This window comes from Poecilia reticulata, linkage group LG20, assembly GCF_000633615.1.
Source record: "Poecilia reticulata strain Guanapo linkage group LG20, Guppy_female_1.0+MT, whole genome shotgun sequence".
Taxonomy (NCBI): Eukaryota; Metazoa; Chordata; class Actinopteri; order Cyprinodontiformes; family Poeciliidae; genus Poecilia; species Poecilia reticulata.
The window spans coordinates 22043027-22069288 of record NC_024350.1 but is presented as its reverse complement, the minus strand read 5'-3'; the positions used below and the strand labels follow the sequence as shown (position 1 = coordinate 22069288).

At 38.5% G+C, this 26262-nt stretch overlaps 2 long non-coding RNA genes across 5 annotated transcripts in view; both read left to right on the top strand.

The window, feature by feature from the left end:
- Positions 1–3667, top strand: part of LOC108165715 (uncharacterized) — a 31549-nt gene extending 27882 nt beyond the window's left edge. The window contains exon 2 of the long non-coding RNA XR_001776054.1: positions 2193–3667. This is a non-coding gene — a long non-coding RNA (uncharacterized LOC108165715). The remainder of the gene's footprint in view (positions 1–2192) is intronic.
- A 520-nt stretch (positions 3668–4187) lies between these two features.
- On the top strand, positions 4188–21204 carry LOC103456841 (uncharacterized). 4 transcript variants are annotated; one of them, XR_532337.2, is made up of 6 exons: positions 4188–6181; positions 6653–6730; positions 11431–11501; positions 15527–15584; positions 15674–15770; positions 20812–21204. It is a non-coding gene; the product is annotated as an uncharacterized LOC103456841 (long non-coding RNA). The 4 variants fall into 4 exon arrangements; XR_532336.2 differs by having other exon boundaries at positions 4188–6240; XR_001776053.1 differs by adding an exon at positions 7449–7756 and having other exon boundaries at positions 4188–6730.
- Positions 21205–26262: the final 5058 nt, after the last annotated feature.

The following is a 26262-nucleotide window of genomic DNA, read 5'->3' as shown; positions in this document are numbered from 1 at the left end:
ATCAGTGACACATTCACACATAAACAGCATGACCAATCAGCGAAAAAGCTGAACCGCTGGGATGAACCGCTTCAAATTTAGAGGAAATCATCTTCCATATCTAAAACGAGACAAAGTTGCACAAGAAAATGCAGACTGGTCAAAGATGCACATAGCAATCACAGGAAATATAATCAATATTATAACATTTTAAAAAATTAATAAAAAACAAAAATACAAAATAAGACACTTGGAGGAAGTCATTAATGGATTAATCATTTATGTCTGTCCTTTTAAATAAAATATGCAAATTGCCGCTCTCTTTTTGACGATTGTCACTGTTTTGCTTAAACATTTTGTTGTTTTCATATTTATAAAACCTGTAAAAACCTTTTAAGAAAAGCAAAGCAAGCTGCTGAAGACGGCAGGTTCTGTTCTGGGAACTTATCTGGCACGTCTGGAGATGATTGTGCAAAGGATGGTTCTTCACCAAATGAGACATTTATGGAAAACCCTGAGCCTCCTCTTCATCACTGTCAAACAACAGCAAACTGTCTTCAGTCAGAGGCTTCTTTAGCTCCGCTGTGTTACTGACTGTGACTGCTACCTTCTTGCATAATAGTTTAAATAAAGCTGCCGGGGCAGCTTTGTATTGCGATGATCTTCCAGTTCACATTTCAACACGTTATTGAGCAAGATGCTGAACTTTAAAATGTTCCAGAGAAATGTGCTCAGTGGTTGTGTGAGTGATTAGTTCAGCTCTAGTCATAAGCTTGGACAGACATTTAAGAGTGTCAAAGAAATATTTACTTCTGCCCTTAAGCATGAATGTTTGAGGTCATTAAATTAATTTTAAATTCAGACGAAGATGACCTACGTTACAAAATGTTCAAGTGATGAGATAAAAAAAACACTAACTCATTGTTTGACCTTTAACGATGCTTTTTACTCTACTTGGTAAAGTTGTTTTAATTCAGGCACACTGGAAGTTTTCTAAGCATGAGCATCCAGTTTAAGATCATGGTCTTAAACAAGATCTGAACTTTGACTAGGTCACTCCAAAATATTCTTTCCAGTAAATAGCAGAGTTGGACTTGCTCATGTTCTCCGATCATTATCCTTCTGCAATATTCAGGCAATGATTTAAGAAAATGATTGACAGATCCATTCATTTTTCTCTCTACCAGAAACTCTTGAAATCATCAGTTCTTGAACTTCACCTCACACACGCCTGGGTTTTGCAGCAAGACAATAATCCAAAACTCACTGTCAAGTCCAACTTTGAATGCCTCAAAAAAAACGACAACTGTGCTTCAGAGTGGCCTAGTCGAAGTCCAGACCTATAGGAGATGCTTTGGCATGAAGTAAAACCGATCTAGAAAGAAGAGCTGCTCAAAATTCCTCCACATTGATGTAAAAAACTAATTCAGTTATAATAAAAGCTTGACATCAGCAGACACAATTAGCTGTTACACTTGGGGGGACAATATTGTTTGGCTTGGATGGATTTTTTTCTATAATTAATTAAATTCCCATCTGAAAAGTGCTTTTTACATTTACTTGGTTTATTCATGTAAGCAAGTACTTTTTCAAAGCACTGTAAATAAATAAATAATGGAATCACCAAAGTACTGAATGTAAGTTGATGTACTTTTCAAAACTATATTTATGAAATTGTAAAAGTACAAATATAAATCACTCGGTCTCAACCAATAGAGTTCTTTTCAGCTGCCTCCTCTGATTTGTAGGCTGATGGTTTGATCCTGACGTGTTTTATTGCGGTTTGGAGCTTTTGCTAACTGGCTAGCATTCTATTGGGACACATGCACCAAAGATGAAACGACTAAAATGGCTGCAGTAGGTGCAAAGGATTGGTTAGCAACCAATACATTACTAGAGTGCTAATATTAATCTGTATAAACCTGCAGTTCTCTGCTGTGGTGGTTTTAGTGGTCAAAATGCAACAAGTGAAGATATAACAATGGCGTGCTTGTATACTGTTGTAGATTTCTTTAGCTACATGTCCTGTATCGTTCCCCCGCTGTTTACTGAAAGCCAAATGCATTTCTAACGACGATCAACTCATTGTGAAAGAGACATTGTGTTTGCATTAAGTGTTTCTCAGTGACCTGTTATGTGAGATGAAAGTTTTTTTTTTTTTTTTTGCAGACAGTCATTTCAGGACATGTTGTCTCCTTTTCTGTGTCTTGCAGGCGGCGGCTGCTGCTGCTGCTGCTGGGGCCACAGAAGCTCCCCGCTGAGGATTCAATTAACGCACAATTGAGGATTTTGGACTAACTAGGATGCAAAGATGGAAGCAGACAGTGTTGCATTCAGTTTCACAGCATCTTTTAGAAGCATACACGTACACAGATGAGTTTTAATAGTATCTACTTCCCCTTTCTCTGACAGGACACAGATACACCCTGACTGGGCCCCCCTGTGGTTCATTGAGTTTGGGAAGTACCTAGTAGTACAACTGCCACGATTGCTCTTAAAGGGCCAGCAGGGTGTTTTATTTACATGAAACCAAAGGTCATATTACTGAACGTTTTGAACTTTTTTAACTTACATTTAGGTTTGTTGTGTATAATTGATGTGGTGATGAGGACTTTGATATTTGAGACCTGGAAATCAAGACACGACTCTATATGGACACAAGTGAAAAAGGGGAGGGATTTGCTTTGCAGCCAATCCTAAACCTATGTAATTTTTTTTTTATTGCCTATTTTCAGCAATTTTGTAGCTCATTTTAGGCACTTGTTATTGTTAAATGTTGGAAAAAGGTGCACACTTTATGAATAAAATCCTCATTGCTTTTTTTATGTGTGGTATCCAGTTAATCAAGGAAGCCTATGAAGCCACCTGAAGACTAGTGAGCGCTGCCTACTGTGACAGGGGAAAACCTTTCACTCTTCTTATGAGCCGCTTGTACTTTTTAACAGATCATTTCACACCCACAAGACACCTTACTGCAGAATTTCAGTGTTGTTGTTTTTACATGTGATTAACAGCTGAGTCAGTGGCATCAATTCCCATCAACTAATTTTCTGAAGAGATACTTCAAAATAAATGTGAAAGGTGATGACTTTAGGGGGAAAATGAATGAAACAGAGCATGTACACCGTCAAAAATGTTGAGAAAAACATGCAGTAAAGCTGCTAGATGCCGATAGAGGTTGCATGTTGCGACTGTTGTTGACAGAATCGACTGCCTTATTGGTCTTACACACCAGTGTCTGGGTTTAGTGCACCACAAACCAAAAGTGGGTTAGTTTTTCATGTCTTGAATCCTGAAAACACCCTAGTTATGTAATCTACACATTTGCCCAAACATTTCTGAGAATGTTTAAAATGAAACCGAAGGTAAAAGAATGAAAAACCGTAAGTTTGAGAACCGTAAAGCTGAAATGGTTATGCATGCACCGTTCTTCTGCACGACAGCGAATAAATAACGATACAAAATCTTTCACTCTCAGTTTCAATCTTAAAATTTAATTGTCACGTTGACTTAAGTCGATTGTGCGCCTGAAGCGGTCTGTTTACAAATGGAGGTATGAGGGCTGCCTGGGCAGCAGCTCCGCCTTGTGGTAAGTGGTGGACATGGGAACCTAATTTCAACTTTACATAAGCTGTTGGGGGGGGAAAAAAAACAAGCAGAGATGCTCCGTGAACTTATTAAAGCTGTTAAAGAGGAGGGCAAGAAATAAATAACATGACTGGATCCAGAGCTCCACTTATTGATTTTATTTTATTTTTTCACACAAGCTAATTTCAGTGCTGTAGCACAGCTAGCCTATACTGGAAGTTAGAAAAGTATGAATGGGGTTGTTTTTTTATGCCACTTTCTATATAGTAACAAGTGGGGTCAAATAGTTTATTGAAATTTAGGTTTTCTTAGGGGCTGCACAGTGGCGTAGTTGGTAGAGCCGTTGCCTTGCAGCAAGAAGGTTCTGGGTTCGATTCCCGGCCCCGGTCTTTCTGCATGGAGTTTGCATGTTCTCCCTGTGCATGCGTGGGTTTTCTCCGGGTACTCCTGTTTCCTCCCACAGTCCAAAAACATGACTGTCAGGTTAATTGGTCTGTCTAAATTGCCCCTAGATGTGAGTGTGTGTGTGTGCATGGTTGTGTGTCCTGTGTGTCTCTGTGTTGCCCTGTGGCAGACTGGCGACCTGTCCAGGGTGACCCCGCCTCTCGCTCGGCACGCTAGCTGGAGATGGGCACCAGCAACCCTCCCGACCCCACTGAGGGACAAGGGTGAAAGAAAATGGATGGATGGAGGTTTTCTTAGGTTAATAGACACCAGCTTAAAAATATGAACTGTTAATGAGTTTTAAGTTGCATAAGGACAATTCAGTGAATTAAAGAACTATTTCCCACTAGTAAAAATTAGAAGAATGCATGCTGAAGTGTCAAAACTACAAATTGCATTATGCAGTGAGACAAAACTACAAATTGCATTATGCAGAGAAAAAATGACTAATCTCAGAAATCAATTGTGTCAATAAATTCTGCTCTTCCCTGTAAACCTACAGAAGAATCCGGCTCCTTAAACTGATTTACTGCCTTAAAACTGCAAGTTGAGACAATTAAAATCAAAACTTTATTGTTAAATTATCCACTACCATCCCCTTTATCATCAACAAGTGTACAAGGGATTATCAATGGCTAAAACCTGTTGTCAATAATTGTTATTAAACTTAAAATATACTAAAGGTATTTTCATTTTCAAGTAAATTAAGCATGAGTCATTGAAGTTTTAACTTAATTTCTGTAATTCATATAGGTCTGAAATTTAACACATAATGATATGAATAGTATTCAACTGAAACTGGGGAAAACCCTGTCTTGTTTTGGTTTTAGCTCTAACATGATAAAATTTTCAGCAAAAAGAAAAAATCCCCCTGAGTAATACTAATAAGAAACAAAACTGATGAACATCAAAGTCAAGTTACAGATAAACAGGCTGAAAATTGACCTTCAAAACATAAACTTTTTAGAAGTTGTACTAGATTTATATTTTATGCTATATGGTGCACAAATTAAAGCTAGGTCACAATAGCTAATATAAGCTAATTTATCTAATCAAACAAAAACATGTAAGATTTTATTACATATTTTTAAATAAAAAAGTGGGAAACAATTTGAATTGAAATATTATATTGCTGGATGCATCATTAAGAATATTAATGCTAAGCTAACTTAGCTTATCTAAGATACATTAGCTTAGATAAATTAATGTAAGCTGACCTGTTAGAATATGTCCTCATCTTAACTCGTCTTTGAGTTATGTTGTTATGTGTTCGTGTTTTCTAATTTACTTTGAAACGCACAGCTGCAAGTTCTGTATCCTGTCACTTTCTGTTTATTATGTATGTGCATGTTGTACTGCTGTTGTCCACTGGGGGCAATGAGAGCGAGTTCTTTTGAGTAGGCAGCACTGTTCTAAAAACGAAGAAGTTCAACCTAAGTGAACACAGCTGACGAAAAGAAGTGTTCTTTGTGAACATAAGTACTGAACAAGAAAACGCAACATGACCTAGCTTAGATTATTAAGTAAACTCGTTTACATTTACTAGTTCTTAAAAGCCGATTTTTAACTTTTTTTTTATTTGACAAGCTTGTTTTGTATAAATTATTAGCATGAAGTTCTTATGCTACAGTGACTTTCTCTTGATCACAGTTTATATCAAAGAGATGGGAGTTGTTTTTTAGTATGTTTGTGGTCATTTGACTGTCTGGTATTCTTCAGGTCTGGCAGCACACCAGGTGTAAGCCATCTAACAGACTTTAAAAACCTTTTTTTTTTTGGCTAGCCTCCAAAAACTCTTAGATGTGGTCAGCTGGGCAAAGCAAAGCTCATTAGACTGGATATTGCTCCATGTCACTTTTTATCACCCTTTCTCTTGTACCTTGGTCCCTCCTCTGCATGCTTGAGCTTTTTTGGAAAACACTCACCCAGGGCACTTTTGCCTGTTCTGAGAAGACTCAAGCGAACACACACTGTGCCAGGTCAGGCTTTTTGATTCTGACTTCTGCTCGCTTTCATGTTGGGATCTGGAGGTGCAGGAAAGAGGTTAAACAAACACAAAGCTCATTAAAATAAACCTCTGTCAACTCCCACTCCTTTTTCTTTTTTCACTGCTGTACAGGAATGTGCTGTCAGGCGTCACAGCCCACGCATAGCTGCTGCAGGACTGCAGGTAATGAATGAACTGGGGATGTCCACCCAGTAAGCAGAGCACAAAGACGGCTGCTAAAGGTTGGCTGACTTTCCCACCACTGTGACACCTCATCAGATAATATGCTGTTGTATTTACTGACATGCCTTTTAAGAAATGTTCATATGTATTTCGGTCCTGACCTTTTTCTTTACCACCCTTAAGTAGATGTCTTAGTAAATCTTAAAAAGTTTGTGGAAAGTTGTGACATATGTAAATATCTTGGTTATGACCTAAGTCAACTTGTTTACGTCTAATTGGAAATATTCACCTATTCTTCTATGCAACATAGCTGAAGTCAATCATATTGGCTGAAGAAAGAAATGTTCACATCTAGACATAAATTCTCGATTAGACTGAACTTTGACTGGGCCATTCGTTAACTCTTGCTGTTTATTGTTGTTGTCCTGTTGTCTCAAATCTTTTGCAAATTCTAACATTTCTTTCTTCCAGAACTGGCCTATCCCTGCTGAAGAAAAGCATCCCCACATCATGATGCTGCCACCACCTTCTGTGACTGTGTTCAGAGCGGTGAGTTCTCCAAGACGTTTTCTTCCACAGGTTTGCTTTGTGTCCTTCATAAAAAACGTCATACAGGACTTGTTTGTTTTCTTTCAACAATAACTTTGTTGCTGCCACTCTATCATGAAATTCAGATTTGTGGAACGCATGACTAATCATTGCCCTCTAAGCAGATTGCCCCATTCTGAGTACTGTATTTTATTTAGGGCTGACTGAGTTGAGGGGGCGGAATGCATATGTATACCACTTTCTGGGTTTTTTTTTTGTTGTTTTTTTGTGATGTTTGTGAAACCATGTATCCTTTTTATTTCCATTTCACTCTTAGGCTTACACAAAGTGGATCATATCTTGTAAAAACAGCAATAAAGAAACATTGTCGTTTGAAGTGACAAAACATGGATAATTGACTGCATTGTTTTACAGCCTGATAAAACAAACTTGTGAAAAGTTTAACGTTAGCTATGTTCCCCAAGGATTTTTCTAGCTTTTGTTTTGACTCTCAGGGTGAAGAAAAGGACAATGGCATTTGCCAATAGATTTGATTTAATCCTCAATTTGTGACGCTTTTCACAAAGTAAGTTTTTTCAAGCAAAATAACTACTTACTCTATTACATTACCCCTGTAACCTTGGCTATCTAGACTTTCCACCCTCATTTATTTCCTGCCTGCATCAGTTCAAAGGAATGCATCTAAACGATAATAACTTTCTTTATTGTCATCATTCAGGGTGTTTTACTTCAGGGAAACGTCTGACTTCATCGTTAGTGTTCACGCCCTCGGCCTTTTGATGTGACTGCTCTGTTTGTTCACCAGCGCCAGCGGTCTGCTTTCTCCCATTCAGCTATCGGCTTGCTTTTAAACCCCCACCCCGCCACACACACACGCACACGCACACACGCCTACACACACATGCACACACATGCTGGCTGGGCTCCACCAGTGGCATTGTTTGCATTTAACACCAAGAGGTGAGAGGCGTTCAACCTCGTTTGCACATCACGTGTCAGAGCCGCTGCCTGCAGGGCTCAGATCAGGTGAGACTTCTCACCTGCTTCTTTTTTTTTTTTGATTTTTTTTGTTTCTGCTTTTATTAAGCTATTTCTCATGAACACACCAAAGAGAAAAAAGTTTCTGGGTGATGTAATTTGCTTTTTCTCCACTTGCTATTCAAACATGCATTTCACAGTTTTAATCAATTGTTATTGATGCAGCTGGAAATGCATCGATGCACCTTTTGTGTAATGCACAGAAGATGCAAAAAGTATGTTGCATTTAAGTACATCTGCAGCATATTGTTTATCTTCAACAGTATATAGCGTGAAACAACTTACCCGTATTTGGATTTGTGTCTGTTTTGACATGCAGACAGAGCCTAAAGGATTTGCTCTCTGTCACTAAGTATGTTGCTTCTGAGCTGGATCCAGTGCCTAATATATTGTTTTATCTGCCAATTTTCTTCTGCAATTCTTTTGGGAAACACTTTGCAGGATTTTATATACTGAACAGCATCTAGTGGCTATTTTTATTAGCTAGCAGGATTTGCAGGAATGTATTCCTTACAGCTTCCTACTATGCATAGAGCCTTGCAAAATAACTTTTTCACATTTTGGCTCATTAAAACCACAAACAATGGGTTTGAACCTCCTAAAGCTGCAGCATTTACATAAGCATGATTGACAGTGTATTTTTGCTAATGGCAGTAGGACTACAGGGAGGATGTAGAGTAGCTGGATTTTTTTATTTTTTTATTTTTCACAGATTATTTGTTCCAGATTATGCTGTCAGGACACAGTGACAGTTTTAACAAATATGTAAAAAAGAAAACACACAAAAAAAACAAATTTTTATAAAAATTACATACTGCTGCTTTGTTTTCCCATCAACCCCGACCTGAATCAGAAATGTATCTGATGTATTTTTCACACGGAAGAATGTGTTTTTTACAATACATTTTCAGGTGATGGATGGAGCAGTGCTCCACAAAATGCTAAAAGCTTTGCATGTTGTTTTTCTAACCTATCCCTGCAATAAACTTCTCCGTGACTTTCTCCCTGACCTGTCTGCTGCGTTCCTGCATTTTTGTGGTGTTTGTTCTCCATAAAACGGCAGCATTAAAGCCTGAGTATTTCCAGCAGCAGGTTTAATAAGGACACATCAGACAGCTGGGCTTTAGGTTTGAAGATTTAAGTTTTATAGCCATATAATTGATGGATATGCTTTCTGTAGCCACATATTTGGAGTTATGCTATTCGGCGGTCAGTCGCGCTGTGGATTTAAAGTTAACACTTCATCCTAAAGTGTGCAATAATGTGTCAATTCAAAAGAGAAAAAGGCAGATGTTTTAGTGGTTTCTGACCAATACTTGATGCACTTCGTGCTTCCTAAGCTATAAACTGTCTAAATGTGGATAGTAGCAACCTGTTGTTAGCGCTGTCCTCATTCAGGCTGCAGTCTGTGTGGTCACACAACTCTGGACTGCACGCAGTCAGCAGCAGAGGTTCATCACCGCGGACTGCTGCAGACGATGAAACCTGCGTCACTCAGGCATCACGGCTGAATTGACAGGGAACCATGAGTTTAAGCTCATTCTCTTCTGCAAATGTGAAGAAGAAACAAGTCTGACCACTGAAATGTGAAAAACATAGACGGTGTTCCCCGGAGCAGAGTTTTGGTTTATTGTCTCTTGAACGCTGCCGATATGGTGATGATGTCAGTGAGCTGATGTTTGTGCCAAAAAAGGAAGAGGAGCTTGTTTTGTTGTAAAATAGCAGAAACTATTACATTGCATGCAATAATCAACATGCTGTTATTATTCATTCCCACTGAGGGTTTATGTATTTTAATAACATTTAATAACTTATTGACTCCTTAATTGATTTATTATTTGGATTTTATTTACTTATATGTTTGTTTATATTGTGGAGGGGCTTGATTTGATCAAATTAATTCATTTTGATTATGCTTTTTATTTATAATTTTTATTATAATTAAAATTTCATGTTAAGGGATTAGAATATTTCTGGTTCATTGATTTGCAATTATTAGCTTTTTGTTACTTATAAGTAGAGGTTTGATTTTATTAAATATATAATAATTTAGTAAATTATTTTATTTTTATTAATTAGACTACTTATGCGGATTGGAATTATATTTATTATTATTATTATTATTATTATTGTATACATGTATATGTAGTTAGCAGTGTTGCTTTACAGCAAAAATTGGATGGATGGATGGATGGATGGATGGATGGATGGATGGATGGATGGATGGATGGATGGATGGATGGATGGATGGATGGATGGATGGATGGAAAAAGTTGTTTGTCTCTGTAGTTTTCCTTCTTGGCTTGTTTTAAATGCCAAAAATGTCCTTTTGTGTAAGGATGACTCAACTTTGTCAAAGTTGTATTTGCACTTTGCCAGGTTTAATACCTTGAAAAAAAAAAAATATATATATATATATATATATATTTATATTTTATTTTACTTAGCTATTTTTTAGGAAAGTAAAATAATAGCTATAGTGAGATGGCTTCTGAAACATCCTTCGTGGTTTTAATCTGTCAGAGCTCGTGATTTTACTGTACACCAAGAGGGAAAGTTGCTTTCTGACTCAACTGGTTGCATATATTAAATGCTGGGGATATAAAGCGGTGAGTCTGCAGTGGACCTGAAACTGAGTCATTGCCTGAGGCTGCTGCTGCTGCCACCATTCCTCTTAGCTTTAGAACACAGTGGTGGATGACAGTTGTGATAAAAGTAAGCGGAGACTTTCATGTTATTAGAGTGTAGACTGTTATTCAGAGAGGTTTCTGAAGCCGAGAAACAACGGGCGTGAGTCACATAGAAACAGGAACTATTAGAGGTTTGGACAGTTTACATGAAACTATGGTTACTGCCTAATATGTGTTGCTGCTGCACTGCAGAGGCTTGTATATTTTTGATATCCTTGATCTCAGCTTGTTGCCGAAGCAGGATATCTATAAACGCAGACAGTGTAGTAAACTTAGCTTTCAGCCATTGCGAAGCTCATTGACAAGAAATTTCAACAGCTGAAACCAAAGAGAGGAAACACTCAGTTTCCTTGTTCCTCTTGTCCTAACAACCATACATGGCGGGAACTTCATTCACAAATTTGTTCTGTCAACCCTCAACCGAAGCCAGCGGCACATTCTGAGATTGCAAAATGCACTGAGCAATGCATGCACTTTGCAGTTCCTGTTGCACTCCCCTAAAATGGTGATCATGCATTCAACTAACCCTTCTCTTACAATGTCGATTTTGAGGTTTTGTGTGCAGAAATACAGGATCAGATGCAGCTAATTGAAATCTCACCACTGAAGCTTTCTAAGTGGCTCCAAAGTAGTTATAGTTTATTGGTTATAATGACATTAATGCATCTTTGCTTTAAGTACTTTTACTACCAAAGGTCCATAAGGGTGTGTTGGGGGTAAAAATAGAAAAGTCCAGTAAGCCTCTAAAGTGTCTCCATCAGCAAATCTTCAATTAAAATAACTACTCAGGCTGTCGGTCATTTAATCCCTTTATGTAAAGGATCTGCTTCACGACACCCATGTGCACACGTGTGTGAACATACGCACGTGTGTCCTTTTATTTTTGTCTGTGACGAAATCTTATCTCATCACGAGCTACTACAGTTCAGTACATTGTATCTCATCCATCTTCGTTTTTTTTTTTTTTTTCAGTCACATGTGAGCTGTCATAACTCCCCGAAGCAAAGAAACTGCAGATTAAAAGGAGTCCCGACTTGTTGCAGGTGAGCCGTTACCTCTGCGTTCCCAGGACGCTTGTGCAAGACTGCGCTGAAAAAGCCGAACACTCGCCCAAACAGCTACTTCCTGATTTTTTTTTTCCCCTCCTCACATCTTGGGAAAGCGCTTTCCAGAAATCATGCTCCATCGTTCTCCATCACAGGGTGCTTTTATTTTAAATTACCACTAAGCATAGGCGAAAAGGCTATAAAATTAGCAGACATTTAATCAAAGAAAGTGTTATTATACGCCTGAAAGTGAGCCTAATGGTTAGAGTAAACACCCTGCAGATACACACCAAGCTTCTGTCTCCTGAGCTGTCATTCTGGATGAACTCTGATGGGGTTATATTAAAAGGCTCAGTTACTCCTCCCTGCTCATTCAAGGAAACTGAAATATAGACTGGTACACCCTCTTCTACTGAGCCTTTAAACTATGAAGGAATTAGGATTAGATTTCATCTGTAAGCACAATCCCAGTCGTTTTTAATGTGGGTCGCTGCGTTCTGTCTTAAGTGGCTTTCAGGTATCAGCCTCTACCTCCAAATATCCTCCTGGATCATTTATAGTCACTAAAATATATTGCTGCTTGCCTTGAACCTTTTGCTGTCGAGGCAAAAGGGGTCACGGTGCTGCTGAAGTTCTTCATGGCAAATACTCAGTAAGATTTCAGAAAGCTTCCTCAGAGTTTGGGCATCACAGGATCAGAATAACAATCAGCTTTATCAGCCAAGGTTGTGGGCATAAACAAGGAATTTAACTTCGGTCAGTGTACAGACGTTAAGGCTGCAGGAGGTGATTTTTAATTAAGAATATATATTTTTACGACATAGTTAAAGCTTGTCACCATGTTGCGATGTTAAACCTCCTTCCTGAGCTACTGTTACCATCTGAAGAAATGGTCAGAAACAACCAGTCAGAGCCAGGAGGAGTGTCTTAGTGCTGTCAATCAACTCATGTATGTGCAGCTATATTTGCTAATGGCACAGAAATAATTAATTGTCCCAAGGAAATCTGTTTTTCCGCTGTCATCGGTGGCTATGCTAACTAGCATGAGCATTCAGGACAAGCTCTGCTATCAGGAAGAAGCTGTAACGTAGGAGGGATGAAGGGAAGAGGAATGAGCAGCTCATACACAAGTCTGATTGGCAGAGCTAACACTCTCCTCCATGCTCTGATTGTTTTTTTCTGCTTAGCACTATGGGAAGTCAGAGGAGCTCAATTTCTTTCACAGATTTTCTGTTTCTATGCTGAAGTCTTAGTCAGTGTTGTGAAATTTAGGCCCATCAGTACTTGTCCAAGTTTGGTGAAGCTGTGAATTAAAAATAAACCAGAGTTTTCACACCTCCACCACACAGCTTGACGCTTGGTATGGTGTGTTGCACCAAACATAGTGCCGTGCTTTATGACCATACGTCTCTGCTGTGGTCTCAGTTATTTCAAACTAGTTGGAATAACTACCAATGAGTATTTTACATCACTGTGAAGAAACTTTGATTTGTTCTCTTTGACTAGGACATCATTGATGTGTTTTTTGTTGTGCCATTTTTTGTTTTGTTTGAGGTATTCAGAAGAGTGCTTGCTTGTGTGCTTTGGATCTTTATCTGGCAGCATTAATGTCACAGACTGATGGCTGGACTTTCTCCAGCAGGGTTTTCTGGTAGAGAGCAGGATTCATGGTTCTGCTACTAATGGTAAATGGTCCAGGTCATGATTTAGCAGGACATCACCACCATGTTGTCAGTCCTAAACATGGTGGACCTTTGTGCTTTTTGTCCTCATTGGTTTTGGCCTTAAATTTCTCCGTTTATACCATTTCATCCTTCTTATTGTTGAATCGTGAGAACCAAACTTACCTGGGTTAAGTGAAGTCTGCAGTGCTATAGTTATCTAGGTTATTTTGTTACTTCCTCTATGCGTAGCTGCTGTACTCTGGAGTGATTTTGGTAGACCTACTACTCCTGGAAAGGTTCACTACTCCATGTAAGTCTATTTGTGGATATTGGTTCTCTTCCAAAGCCTTAAAAATAGTAAAATAACTCAATGTTTCTTATCTGTTGGGTGTGATTAGTTGCTTTTTGAGGTCATCAGGACTATTTTCTTGTCGCCAGAAGGGCAACTGTGTGAAAAATCTACTCGACCAGTTTTTATAACACCTCAAATAGAGCTGCAGAAACTTCCACTTTGGTATTGAAAGGAGCTCATTCTTTGAGGAACTTTGATTTTTAAGACAAAGGATGACCGAATAATACTTTGGGTATAACACCATATTGTAGATCCAAATGCTAACCCTTCAGTCATTCATGCAAGTTGACTTATGATGTCTTTTAACGTTAGCAGCTACCAAACTGTCACTTAATTTCCTCGAAAACTTTCTTCTGATTGTCTGTAGTTTCTCCAACGTATGATACATTCACTTTTTACAGATTAGTTGATTTGTTCATGGTTCAAGGTGTTCGTAAGAACTCCCACATGTGTTCTTGTTTTATCGTGAAAGAGTTAAACTTTCATGGTTCAGTAGTTATAAAGTCATTTCCCTTTGTCACCCAGCAGCTGCAGCAGTAACATAGTAAGAAATTTATTGATTCTAGTGAAATAAAACCAAGAGGCCGTTGATGACTGTGGAAAACGTATCATTTAGGTATTGAAATTTTTCAGTTTTACTTAATCTATTCTGTTCAGCATCTTCAGTCTGAGTCATTGTTAGGGGAAGTTGTCGCTGTGTGTATGCATATCTTTTTTGTTGTGAAAGGTAGCGCCGCTTTTATAGGGTGTCATTTAGATTCAGACAGTGTTTCTGGGGCTGACCCTTATCTGCAGAGCAGTCAAAGAGGGGAAATATCAAACTATAACAGCTTGCTAACCTGGGCTCATTTTCTGTTTCTATTTCTCTACTTTAAGGGAAACATTCTCGCTCTTCTGAAAAGTGTTAATCTGAATTATGCAGTGCTACGCTGATGGTATGTCTTGACACAATTGGAAGAAGTCAGGGCTGATCTAAGAGGATGTGTGCAATGAAAAGTGGTTTACACTACCTCCACGCTCACAGCGGGGAGTGAATTACCTTAGCGTTTACACAGATGCTGGCATTCAGACAGGGCCATGAGAAAGGCGAACGACGGGGGATCAGGTTGCAAAGAGTGCATGATTTTTTTTTCTTCCCCTGAATTTGCCTGTTTTCAGCTTGACGCTGGTCCAACGTGGGTTTGTCATATGGGTGCCCTCCTGGGGTTTTCTTTCTGGGAATGGGTCAGACGGTGAGAGTGTGTAAATGCCGGGTTAAGCAAACTAACATCTGTGCTGATTTTCCTGACACGGACTTCACACCTCGTGGAATGTGAAAACAGAAAGACAAAACACGCACGGATTACAGCCCGTTTCTCTTGCTGAAAGTCTCAGACAAGGCATATGGTTTAACATTTAAATTGCACAACAGCATAGGAAGTTGCTTCACAGGATTTTAAGAAGAAAGTAAAGCTGCTCAGTCTCATTTTGATGCGGTAAACCACTACTCTGCAGCTTGAACGCTATCGTATCTTGTGTAAATGCCTCATGCATTGAGCCTTTTAATTTTACCTCAGTCCTTGCTATGTTTGTTGTCTCACTGACACTTCTAGGAACAGTGCTTGTCTTCAAAGAATGTAGATCATATTCTTTGCCGTGTGGCCCTAAAATAACACAGCAGTTTCCTTTTTGCTTCAGCTTGCAAGTTTGGTAGACTTACTCTAACTGCACTACAGCTAAAGAACTATGAGTCAATGCAGATATTACAATATGGTGGCAACCTCTGTTTAGTTTAATATTCTTTTACATCCAGTGAAAGAATAGTTTGTATCTAGAGTCCAATTGTAATAAACCCAACTCTGGATAAGCTGCAGAATCTGTTGACCAGACAAAAAAAATTTCATTCTTCCCACAAGTCTGGCCTTTATGGGAGAGTGGCAAAAAGACAGCAACTGACGGGGAAACAAAAAATTTAATTAGCAAACAAATTAAGACAGAGATGATTGTTTCCCTTTGTTTCTTTCCAGGAAAGGCCTGATGAGTGGCAGTAAGACTTATGGAGGAATCCATAAAAATTGACTGCAAGTAAGTATTAGGCGAAAGTGGAAAAACAAGTGTTTACTTCAGGCCCGATTACTACTTGAAGCGAGTGAATCATCTGTGGTCTGCCTCAGGAAAACCGCCCCTCTAAATACTCCTCCTGATTGCTGGCTGATGAGCTCCAGCTGCAACTAATCCGGCTGTCACACCCAGGAGAGAGAGAGAGAGAAGGTAGGAGGAACATGTCCACACACACCCACAGCCCGCACACTGTTTGGCGAACCCAACCACACCTACATGAACTCCACATCACCTTGAAGCACGGTGGTGGGAACATCATGCGCAATCCTAAACATGCAGACAAAAGCAATAATGCAATGGGTTTTGATCAAAACACATTCATGTGTTCAAATATCCTTGATGTAAATTGAATTGAGAATGTTACGCAATACTCGAACCATCTGATCTTGAGCTGCTTTGCGAAAACACAATGGTTTCAGCCCGCAAAAGACGCGCAGCTGTAATTACACCAGAAGACGATTTTACAATGTTTTGATGCAGGGAGGCTGAACACAAATACACAAAAGTCTCTCCTTTCATTTGTAAGCAATTTTAACAAGCTCTTCTTTCACTTCAGAATTGCACACTGGTTTCTTCCACATAAAATCCAAATAAAACATATTCAAGTTTGTGGTTGTAAAATGTGCAAGTGGAGAAAAGTTCAAAGTTTTGTACCAACTTTAGAAGATTAAATAAATTTCATATGCATCTCTGCGTCCTGACTTCAGAAATCACTCATCACAACTGCAGATATGAAACCAACTATGTCAGTAAATGATCAAGGCTTTTAAAAGTTTGCCTTGGCAAAGTTTACCTGGCAGACGACCACCAATGTGTTTAAGACTGGGCCAGTTGGACAACATGCAAGAAGCTGCAATCTGAACCCTGGTTCTGGTATTTAAAGGCGTAAACAACCCAAACAGTGCAACACTAGAGTGGAAATGCATTACTATACTATGAGCTCATTATCTCACCATACAGTGGTTTTAATCATTAAGCAGGGATGGTGGCGGTTTTAGTTTCAGTGAGATCACCCTGACTACAAACTGTCCACTTATATTACAGCTAATACAAACCTAGTATTTCCATTCACTGCCCCACAGTCACAATATTTACATAGTGGAGCAGCTTGCAACAATCTTTAAATGTTAAGCAGCAGATAGTTAGAGACAGACAGCGATATGCAGATATTTGTATTGATTAAGAGACATAAACACTGTTTTGTAAGACAAGTAGATCTAATTCAGTCCAGCAGAATACAATCATATAGATAGATTCAAATTCAGCTGGCATTCAACATGCATGTCAGGTTCTGATGCCGTAATCTGAACTTCAACAGTGCAACACTAGAGTGGAAATTTATTACTATACTATGAGCTCATTATCTCACCATACAGTGGTTTTGATCAGAATTAGATCTGCTTTATAAGACAAGCCAATCTAATTCTCGGTCCAGCAGAATGCAATCGTATAGATGAGCTCAAATTCAGTTAAACACAGTACAGTTCTGTCCTATTTAAAGTACAGTGCAGTCCAATTCAGTTGTTGACGGCTTGCTAATCCGTCAAACATTAGCAAGCATGTGGAAACAGTGGAAAGGAACAACTCCCATTTGACAGGAAGGAACCTATCACAGTTGATTAGTTTCAGAAGGATACAGTTAAACAGATTATTTATCAGTGTGACTAATAGTGGACAATCTGTTACATTAGGAGTTGGAGGATAAATGCCTATTAGACAAAATGTATTTACAACTTCAACACTTCAGTACCTCTTGATCGTCTTTATTTGGCTTTTCTGTAGCTTGTGTGCTTCTGTTGGGATCTTAAAGCTCTGAATTTCAAAGTGTGCTCAAGTGATTTATGAGGTCTTAGTTCTGAATTGGACAAAAGTAGACGTCTCCCTTTGCCCTAGCAAGTCAATTTAAAGTTGGAGTTTATGTTCCTGATGTCTTAAGCATGAGTAGAGATAGGATGGAGCTGGAGGTGGATAGATGTGGTCTGTCTTGGTGAGGTAGGAGCAGAGCCAAAAGGTAGGCGTCTTAATTTAAGGATCCATGTATGCTGATTTTTATGTATTTGGCAAACATTTCTTTCAAACAAATGAAGGTATAACAGTGCAAATATACTATCTGGCATTCAAAGGGAGTAATAAAACACAGTGACATCTGTTTGGATAGTTTGAAACCTCAAAGTTCCCTAAATCACATCCGATTGACCTGGTTTATGACTTTCCAACTAATGGGATCCACAGATGGACAAAGATTCAACTCTAAGAGCCGGAGGAAATGTTAATTAAACATCACTGGTGCAGCTCCACCTCTTCATTTTTCTTGGCTCTAGAATATAAATTAACTAAAACAACCTGCTTTACTTATAACATCAGTTCTCTTTTCTATCACATCATAAAGAAAGACCTTGTTAGGTATTCATAACTCTGGGAATCAGGATGCCATCAATTACCAATTAAACTTAATTGGTTACTAATTAACTTAAGATCGGTTGGTTGACCAGAAGATTGGCCAGTTGGTTGGTTAGTTAGTGGTTGGTTGCTTAGTTGGCTTGCTGACCAGAATGTTGGTTAGTTGGTTGACCAGAAAATTGATTGGTTGACTGGTCAGTTGTTTTGTTGGTTGGTCGGTCGGTTGGTCGGTCAATTGGTTGGTTGCAGAATGATTGACTGATTGTGAGGATTTTACTTTAACAAGAACATTTTTAGATATTTCTCTTATTAAACATTTAAAAATATATACTGGTTATGAACATTGTTCAAAAGTGTTTTGGGGAAAATCTCTTTCAGGTAGGAAAAAGCAACGACAGCTTAAGAAGCCTGCCAAAAAAAAAAAAAAACTTTTGAACTCTTGGTGTCAGGTGACCTTTTCAGAGAAAGAAGTTGAGAAACACTTTTAGATTTAGGTCAGAGATTTTCCTTGCACTTAAACATGACATCACAGGACTTCCTGATCTAATAATGCTTCCAGCAGCCTTATTATGTCCATTTAACTGGATAATGGCGGTTCACTGGATTTGTGGAGTCTCAGTGGAGACAATGAGGACACAGAGAGGCAGCTGCTCTGTCCCTCGTGACGTCTTTTCTCTCGCACACACACATGGAGAAACCACAACTGGAAGCTTGTAATTTTCAGCCTGGTGGCGTTTATGTCTGATCTAGCTTTTGTTGTATGGGCTGAGTATAGTTGTGGCAAAGCAGCATAGAATCATGCACATCCACAAATGACAGCTCAGGCTCAGAGGAGGCTGGGTTCACAGAGTGCAAACATCACAGCACGCAAAATTAATGCGCAGTTCCTCTTTTTGCTATCAACAGATCAGATGCAGCAGGAAAAAAAAAAAGGTCAGCTACGACGCAGAATTTTATGAATCAACGCGTAGTAAAAGATCCTGTCCTCAGTAATGCCTGCAGGGGAACGACGCTGTTGACCTCATGAAGGACCGTTCTTTATTTAAACTGAATAAATCAATTATTGTCTTCGTGCACAGTCACAGCCACGAGATGAAGTCCCACTATAATCTGCCACCATGTTTGTTAATAGGCTGATTATGATGGCTGTGGTTGTGAGGATCATGTGCACCAGTGTGACGGACAGTGAATGGCTGGCTGTGTTGGCTCACAGAGGAGGAGACTCTTGGATGAAGGGAACATGAAGGGCTTTCTCTATCTCTGCTGTGCACACAAATATGCATTTCATTACTAACTTTGGACAGGAATAGCTCCATGCCTCTGGTTTTTGGGCTTAAGGCCACCTCAGCTGAGCTCTGGCCTGCAATCTTCAACGTCATTCGTGGAATCCTCTCCAACAGTTTTCTCTTGAAAACTTAACAGCAAAGAAATGAAAATTTGCACAAAACCTTAAAACCATGACTAACTTCTTTGTATTCTAACTTCCAAGATAAACTTTGAAGACCATAAAAAAAACAAACCCCACTGCTTTAATGTTTTACAGGAAAGTCTTAGACTTACTGAAAGCCACAAATGAACAGAGTGACGCAAAACAATCCTACAGTTATGCACGTTCTTTTAATAACTACAAAGACCTGGAAAATATCTGATAATTAACATGAGCAATGAAGTGTAACATTATTTAAGCCAAAATGTGTCAGATGACTAACAACAACATTAATGATCAGTTGTAAAAAGGAACAAGAAAACGACTGTGAACGCTTAAAAAAATGTACCAACAAGTTGTATGTCAGTATCACTTGTCCCTGTATTGTCCTTGTAGCCAGATGAAAAAAAAAAAAAAAAGCTCAAGCATGAACAAAAATATCAATCAAACTAAAACAAGAAAGCCCAATCACATTTTAGACTTATCTGAATAATGGCCTCAGTAATAGAACTGTTTTTCCACGTGTTGGTCCTTGCTTAGGTGGTCTGAATCTTTTTCCAGATGGAAGGAGCTCAGATTCGCCATGCCGTGGATAATAAGGGGCCTGGAGAATGTCTTTCACTCCGATGATCAAGCAACTGATCGGGTTCGAAATCTGAGTGATGGACTTTGAGCCTCCAGAAACATGTAAACAAAATCACAAAGTCGGCCTTCTATCACCTGAAGAACAGTTCTAGGATTAAAGGACTAATGTCCAAGTTAGCTCTAGAGAAACCTCTCCATGTGTTTATCTTTGGTCGCATTGATTATTGCAACAGTGTCGTCACAGATCCGCCTAAAGAGCCAATCAGACTGATCCAGAATGAGCTTGAATTCTCACTAAAGCTACCAAAAACAGAGCACATCTCAGAGACTTTAAAATACTTTTGTTGGTTTATAAGTCGCTGAGTGGCTAATGACCAAAATACAGTAAGAAACTTTCTCAAGTTTTCTAGTTCTGGTCTATTCGCCAACCCCTGAACTAGAACCAAACATGGAGAAGCAGCATGTAGTTATTTTCTTTTAATCTGAAACAAACTTCCATAAAACTGTAAAACTGCTGAAACACTGAGGTTCATTAAATCAAGGCTAAAATGTAATTTCTTTATACTTGCCTTTGGTTAATAACAATTATTGTTTTCCTTTACTTTAATGTTTTTGCTTGTTGCTTTATTTTCCTTTTAATTAGAAAAAGCAATTTGAATTGCCTTGTAGCTGAAAATGTGCTCTACAAACACGCTTTAAAATTTTTATATTACATCAGGCAACGTCGTGCCAATAATTTTGTCAGTTCTTTTACTATTAATATTTACTGTCTACTGATAGGTTAAGATGGTGGAGATGACGGCTGAGTTCAGAGAACATCCACGCTGCTTTCTCATCCTAAACAACTCTGAGGATTTTTTCTGGTTCCTGTGGTCCTCACACATTGACACTATTCAGAAGAAATCCCTGCAGAGACCGGTACAAGAAGTTCAACCTACAGAAGGAGCTGCTGGACTTCTTTTTCCTGTGCACATCCATCACTGAGTGGTTTGGCTCATCCACCAAACAGGACAGAACCAGAGCACATAACTGGGAGAGGATCATCAGGACTGGTATCCCCTTAATGGTATCTAAAGGTGGTGGACTGGAATACCTTCTAAAATATATGCACGAATCTTTGTTTTTTGTGAAATGTAAGTTTTAAGTCTTGCAATAAAATCTTCCACCACCTAAGCAAGTGAGTCATTTGTACATCACAAGATAAAACATGTAAGAGGGAAAATCCTACTCAAAAATACAGAAATGCAACGTGCAGCAAAACAAATCTTTAAATGGGAATGAAAATAAACAGACATGAAACAGGTAAAATGAAAACAAAACTATATACAGCTCTGGAAAAAATTAAGAGACCACTTAAAATGATCAGTTCTCTGGTTTTACTCTTTATGGGTAAATGTTTGAGTAAAATGAACATTGTTCTTTTATTCTATGAACTTTTAACGACGTCTCAAAATTTCCCATCAAAATCTTTTTTTTTATTTGCAGAAAATGAGAAATTGTCAAAAAATCAAAAAGACCCAGTGCTTTCAGACCTCAAATAATGCAAAGAAAACAAGTTCATACTAATTTAGAAATAACAGTACTAATGTTTTAACTCAGGAAGAAATTATAAATCAATATTTGGTGGAATAACCAGAGGGTTTTCTTTGGGGTTCAGTGCAGGGGGCTCTGAGTTTTTTCCAGCTACAATTTGATCCAAATTTACCACTAAAACACCAAAAAGTAAAGAGATATTGACAAATAGACACAATATAACAACAAAAATACAAAGAATAACTGCACATACAGAAATGAATCAATACAAACTAACTACAAATACACACATAAAATACTGAAAAAACATACAACAATCTTACTAAGAACATGAGGAATAAAAGTTCACGTAAAATAACATAAAAAAGAACAAAATAAGATGTAATTAACAAATAGACAAATTCAAAATAATGTAATTTTGCTCTAATCTTTTTAGCTCTTTACAGTCATGGAAGAAGGTGGATTTCTTTGTGTCTCGTGAACTTTTGGTTTCATCCTGTTGAAAAATCCAACCTTTTTTCACCTTAATGGAACATCAAAGAGAAACAAGCCCAGAGCATCACAGCTCCTCCCTCATGCTTAAGCGCAGCCATTTGTCCGTTATTCATTCCTAGCCCGTTTGCGGTGTTTCATCTGGTTAACAAAAGCATTAGCAAACACCAGGTTGTCATACAGATGAATCATCTAAGTGCTGGGCCGTTTAAGAAACCCAGTCATCTCAAAATGAAACTATTGCAACACCTCTCAAGCAGTGACTTTAGACGTGTGCTTTTCTTCCAAATTTGTTTGTTTAGGCGAGTAGAAATTTACTTGTAAAATCCACACACACCTTTCCTTGCTTGATGTTCTCTTGTGTTGCCCATTTTGAGTCATGGCGGACAGGAACGGGCCACTATGTCCAATCATATTTATATCCCAAGATATCTGGGCTACTTTTAGGAGCGAAAGTTGTTGGTTCAGATTTCACAACTTAAAGATAGCCGTGTCAGCAAAATAAATCCCTCTGCACGGCGACCGCCGGCTGCCTGGGAGGTTTTGGAGGTCAGACTGCTATCTAATAACTAGCCTCCATAGTAAGTGAAGAACTGAGACAAAGGCATTTACATAAACACATACACTAGCCTGGGTCATTAATTAACAGCAGCTTGAAGCAGAAATACCACTGTAGGTTCCTTAAATGAGTCCCCTGGATAATCATGCAGCAGCCTGTTTACCATTTCAGTCTGTTCATGCGACCTTGGCAGGTCATGAAGGTGACCGCTCTCCATCTTGAGCCACTGAAGGTGGTTCGTGGCTCTCATGCTAATCAGTGAGATGAAAACCTTTATAGATTCAGATTTTAAAACTCTTTTGGTGTTTGGTAGTTGGATCTTGAGTGAAACTACAAGACTTGAGAGTGTGCTTACACCCTCAGAGCGACATAGGTTGCTGTGAAAAAAGATTTACCCCTTATAGATCGCTTCCGTTTTTGTTTCTTTCTTTTTTTTTGTCACACTTCAATGTTTCAGATCACCAAGCTAATTTTAATTTCAAGCAAAGATGCAATTTTCAAATATGACTTTCAATTTATTAAGAGAAAATGTTATCAAAGCTACACTAGCATTGTGGGAAAGTATTTAAACCTGGACTTGGACTAGGACATTTCAAGATGTTCTTGAGAAGACAAGCAGGAAAGCAGGAAGGAAGTAAAGAAAAGACTAGAAAAAATCTACAGGAAGGAAGTGAGTGATTCTGCACAAAAAAACACAGTAAAAGTTTAACATTCAGTGAGCTTTTCTGGCAGAATTAATATAAATTTAAAACATTTAAAACCAGGAAGTTCTGAAAAAAACTGGCAAAAAATCTACATTTATAGTAAAATAATATAAAAGTTGGTAGTAAATTGTATTTCAGAGAGCTTCACATGACTAGTCAGTTTTTGTCAATGGTACATATATTTTTAGATATTTTTGACATACCATACAAATAAACTGAAATTTAAATCATTGTTCTCATTTTGCACATTTTTGTTCCCTTTTCCTTTTAATCAATTTGCAATCCTTCTTTTGTATGCCAAAAAAATTTAAGCATCATTTTAAAATGTTTATCAATGAGAGTTGATGCAAGGCCTCTGAGATCACCCACACCTTCATTTTTTTTAAAGCTGCAAATAAAGACATTTCACAAGTCCACTAGAAGACGAGTACAGACATGACCGCTCAGAGAAATGTTCAGCATTTTAAGTGCACAAGGGGTTTGGTCAAAAGGTTTGCTTTGAAAGGATTCTCGCTGAGTGAATTTGACCTGAAGTGGCAAAATGTCAGTCATAAAAATGCTAGTAAACCACTCAACAACAAAAAAAGCAATGGTCTCTTTGAGCATTTTGAATAAAAAGAAGATAGTTTGCAACATAGATTTTTACAGTTTTTTTTTAAAGACGACAAACTCCAACTCCTTTTATCGCTTCTGTGTAAAACATGAAGGTGGTAGGGTCATGATGTGGAGCCCCTGTGCTGCAAAAGTGATTGGGAAAATTACACCTTCTGCAGTCTGGACTTTCCAGAAAATTCAGGCGTCCAAATGTGCAGCCACCATAAAACTGCATTCCTCCAATGGCTTCTGGTCAGCAAGGTGGCAGAGCGACCACCCCAAACCTCTGACCTGAGCTTAAGCATGGCAGATATGCAGATTGCTCCTCACCCAGTCTTCCGGCCCCTCAAACCACTCTCTCCTTCAATGTATCATTTGCCGAGTCGTAAATCTGTCCAGGCCTCACAGCAGGAAGCTGGTTCAACCTCCTGCAGGATTGTTCAACCTTATCGCCCTGTCCTTCTCTGAGACAGAGACCCACAGCTGCTGCGTGGACATTTTCATCCCTCACTGTCAAATCGTGGCACTCACCCAAATCCAGCAGTAGCTACTTACTAGAGAACCGCCGCTGCTGCCAGGAACTCTGCAGGAACTACGCTAGATGTTCCACATTAGAGCTTGATACCAATACTCCTGTTGCTGGGTAAAGTTTCTGCTGTTTTATTTTTATCAGCAGGGACAACTTGTGCACCATTTCCTTTTCGTTGAATTTTTTTTTATTAGTTTATCTTGCAGAAATATTCATATCCATAAAGCTTTATTGCATTTTTGCCATAAACATATATTTAATGGGGCAGTATTATATATATTTTCCAGGCATATATTGCCATTTTATAGCTCAAACTAGTAACTATGTCAACTTCAGTTGTTATAAAAATAATGTATATATTTTATAATATATACGTATATATATATATATACAAAGAAATTTGACAGTTTAGCACCTTGAAAATGAGCCTCCGTCTCTTTAAGAAACTCGTGCTCTTTCTGAAACTGAACCCTTTTTTTTTTTTTTTACATATTTGTTGAAACTGTCACTATGTTGTGACGGTTTTTTATGAGACATATAATCTTTTTAAAAAATGAGCTTGTCTGCCTTCTCCTAGTTCCCCCATTGCTAACTAGAAACAACCAATCAGAGCCAGGAGGCGGGTCTTAGCGCTGTCAATCACAATCATGATTAGAACACACCTCTGAATTTTTCAGAGCTCTGGAAATTGTCTTATAACCTAAACCTTCTCCACATCTTTCTGTTGTGTTCTCTAAGACTGCAGGTCTTGATGCTCAGTTCAGAGTTTTTTGCCAAAATCAGAATTTTTTGTGTTGTTGTTCATAATACTAATTAAACCCAACCACAAAGAGATTTCTGTGTGAACAGTGACGACCCCAAAGTGACCTTTATGCTCAGAAGAAAAGGGTAGATGTCACACAGCTTACAGAAGTAATAATATACGGAGACGTTTATGGATCAATTTTAAAGTTTATTCAGCAAAGGGATGTGATTATATCCTCATAAGAGCATAACAACTCAAAGAAAAGTAATTAAAAAGAAAGCACAACTGACCGCCGCAGCGTTTGTGGAGTATTGACTGCAACTTCTGTAAGAAAGTCTGTTTGGATGCGTAATTGGAGCCAGAAGTGGTCGAATTGTGATGCGATGTGAGTCAGTGACACAGACGTCTTTCGTAAGTTTGTTATCATAATTTTCAGCCATTACATCCTGATTTACCGCATCTGGCCTTTTCTGGTGCAGAATTACAGCGCATGTCTCATATCAATGATATTAAAGTCAGATAAAATGCAACCTAACTGTTGAGACTGCAGACATTTTGAAAGCAATCGGATATTTGATTTAGTACCAAATATGGAAGTGTCATAGATCAGATATTTATTGGGGTTAAAGGATTGAAATTGCGTTGTTCAGACTGCTGTGAAATAGTTGAATTTGGGATGCACATAGTTAAAAAAAAGCAGATTTGTGTTGAATTTACCTGCTGTGTAGCCTTGAAAACCTCTGAGGCCTTCATAGAACAGCTGAATTTTATTGAAGTGTATCAGACGGGGCTGAAGGGGGCTTTTCATGTTTTCATTTATAAACACCATGAAAACTAGTTAATACCCTTACTAGTATGAGCTACTTTATGTTAGTTTATCAGATCCTTCTAGTTAAATTAACCCGTTTTACAGCAATCGGATGTAGGACTGAGACGACCAAAGAGCAGTGGTTTATGGTCTCTAATCTGGCTCATTTATCTGTAGGCCTTCTTTTTTTGCTCTTACAGCTCCTCCATACTGGAGGCACCTGGGTCGGTTTTACTCAAAGCCTCCAAGGTTTCAAATGCTGCAAGT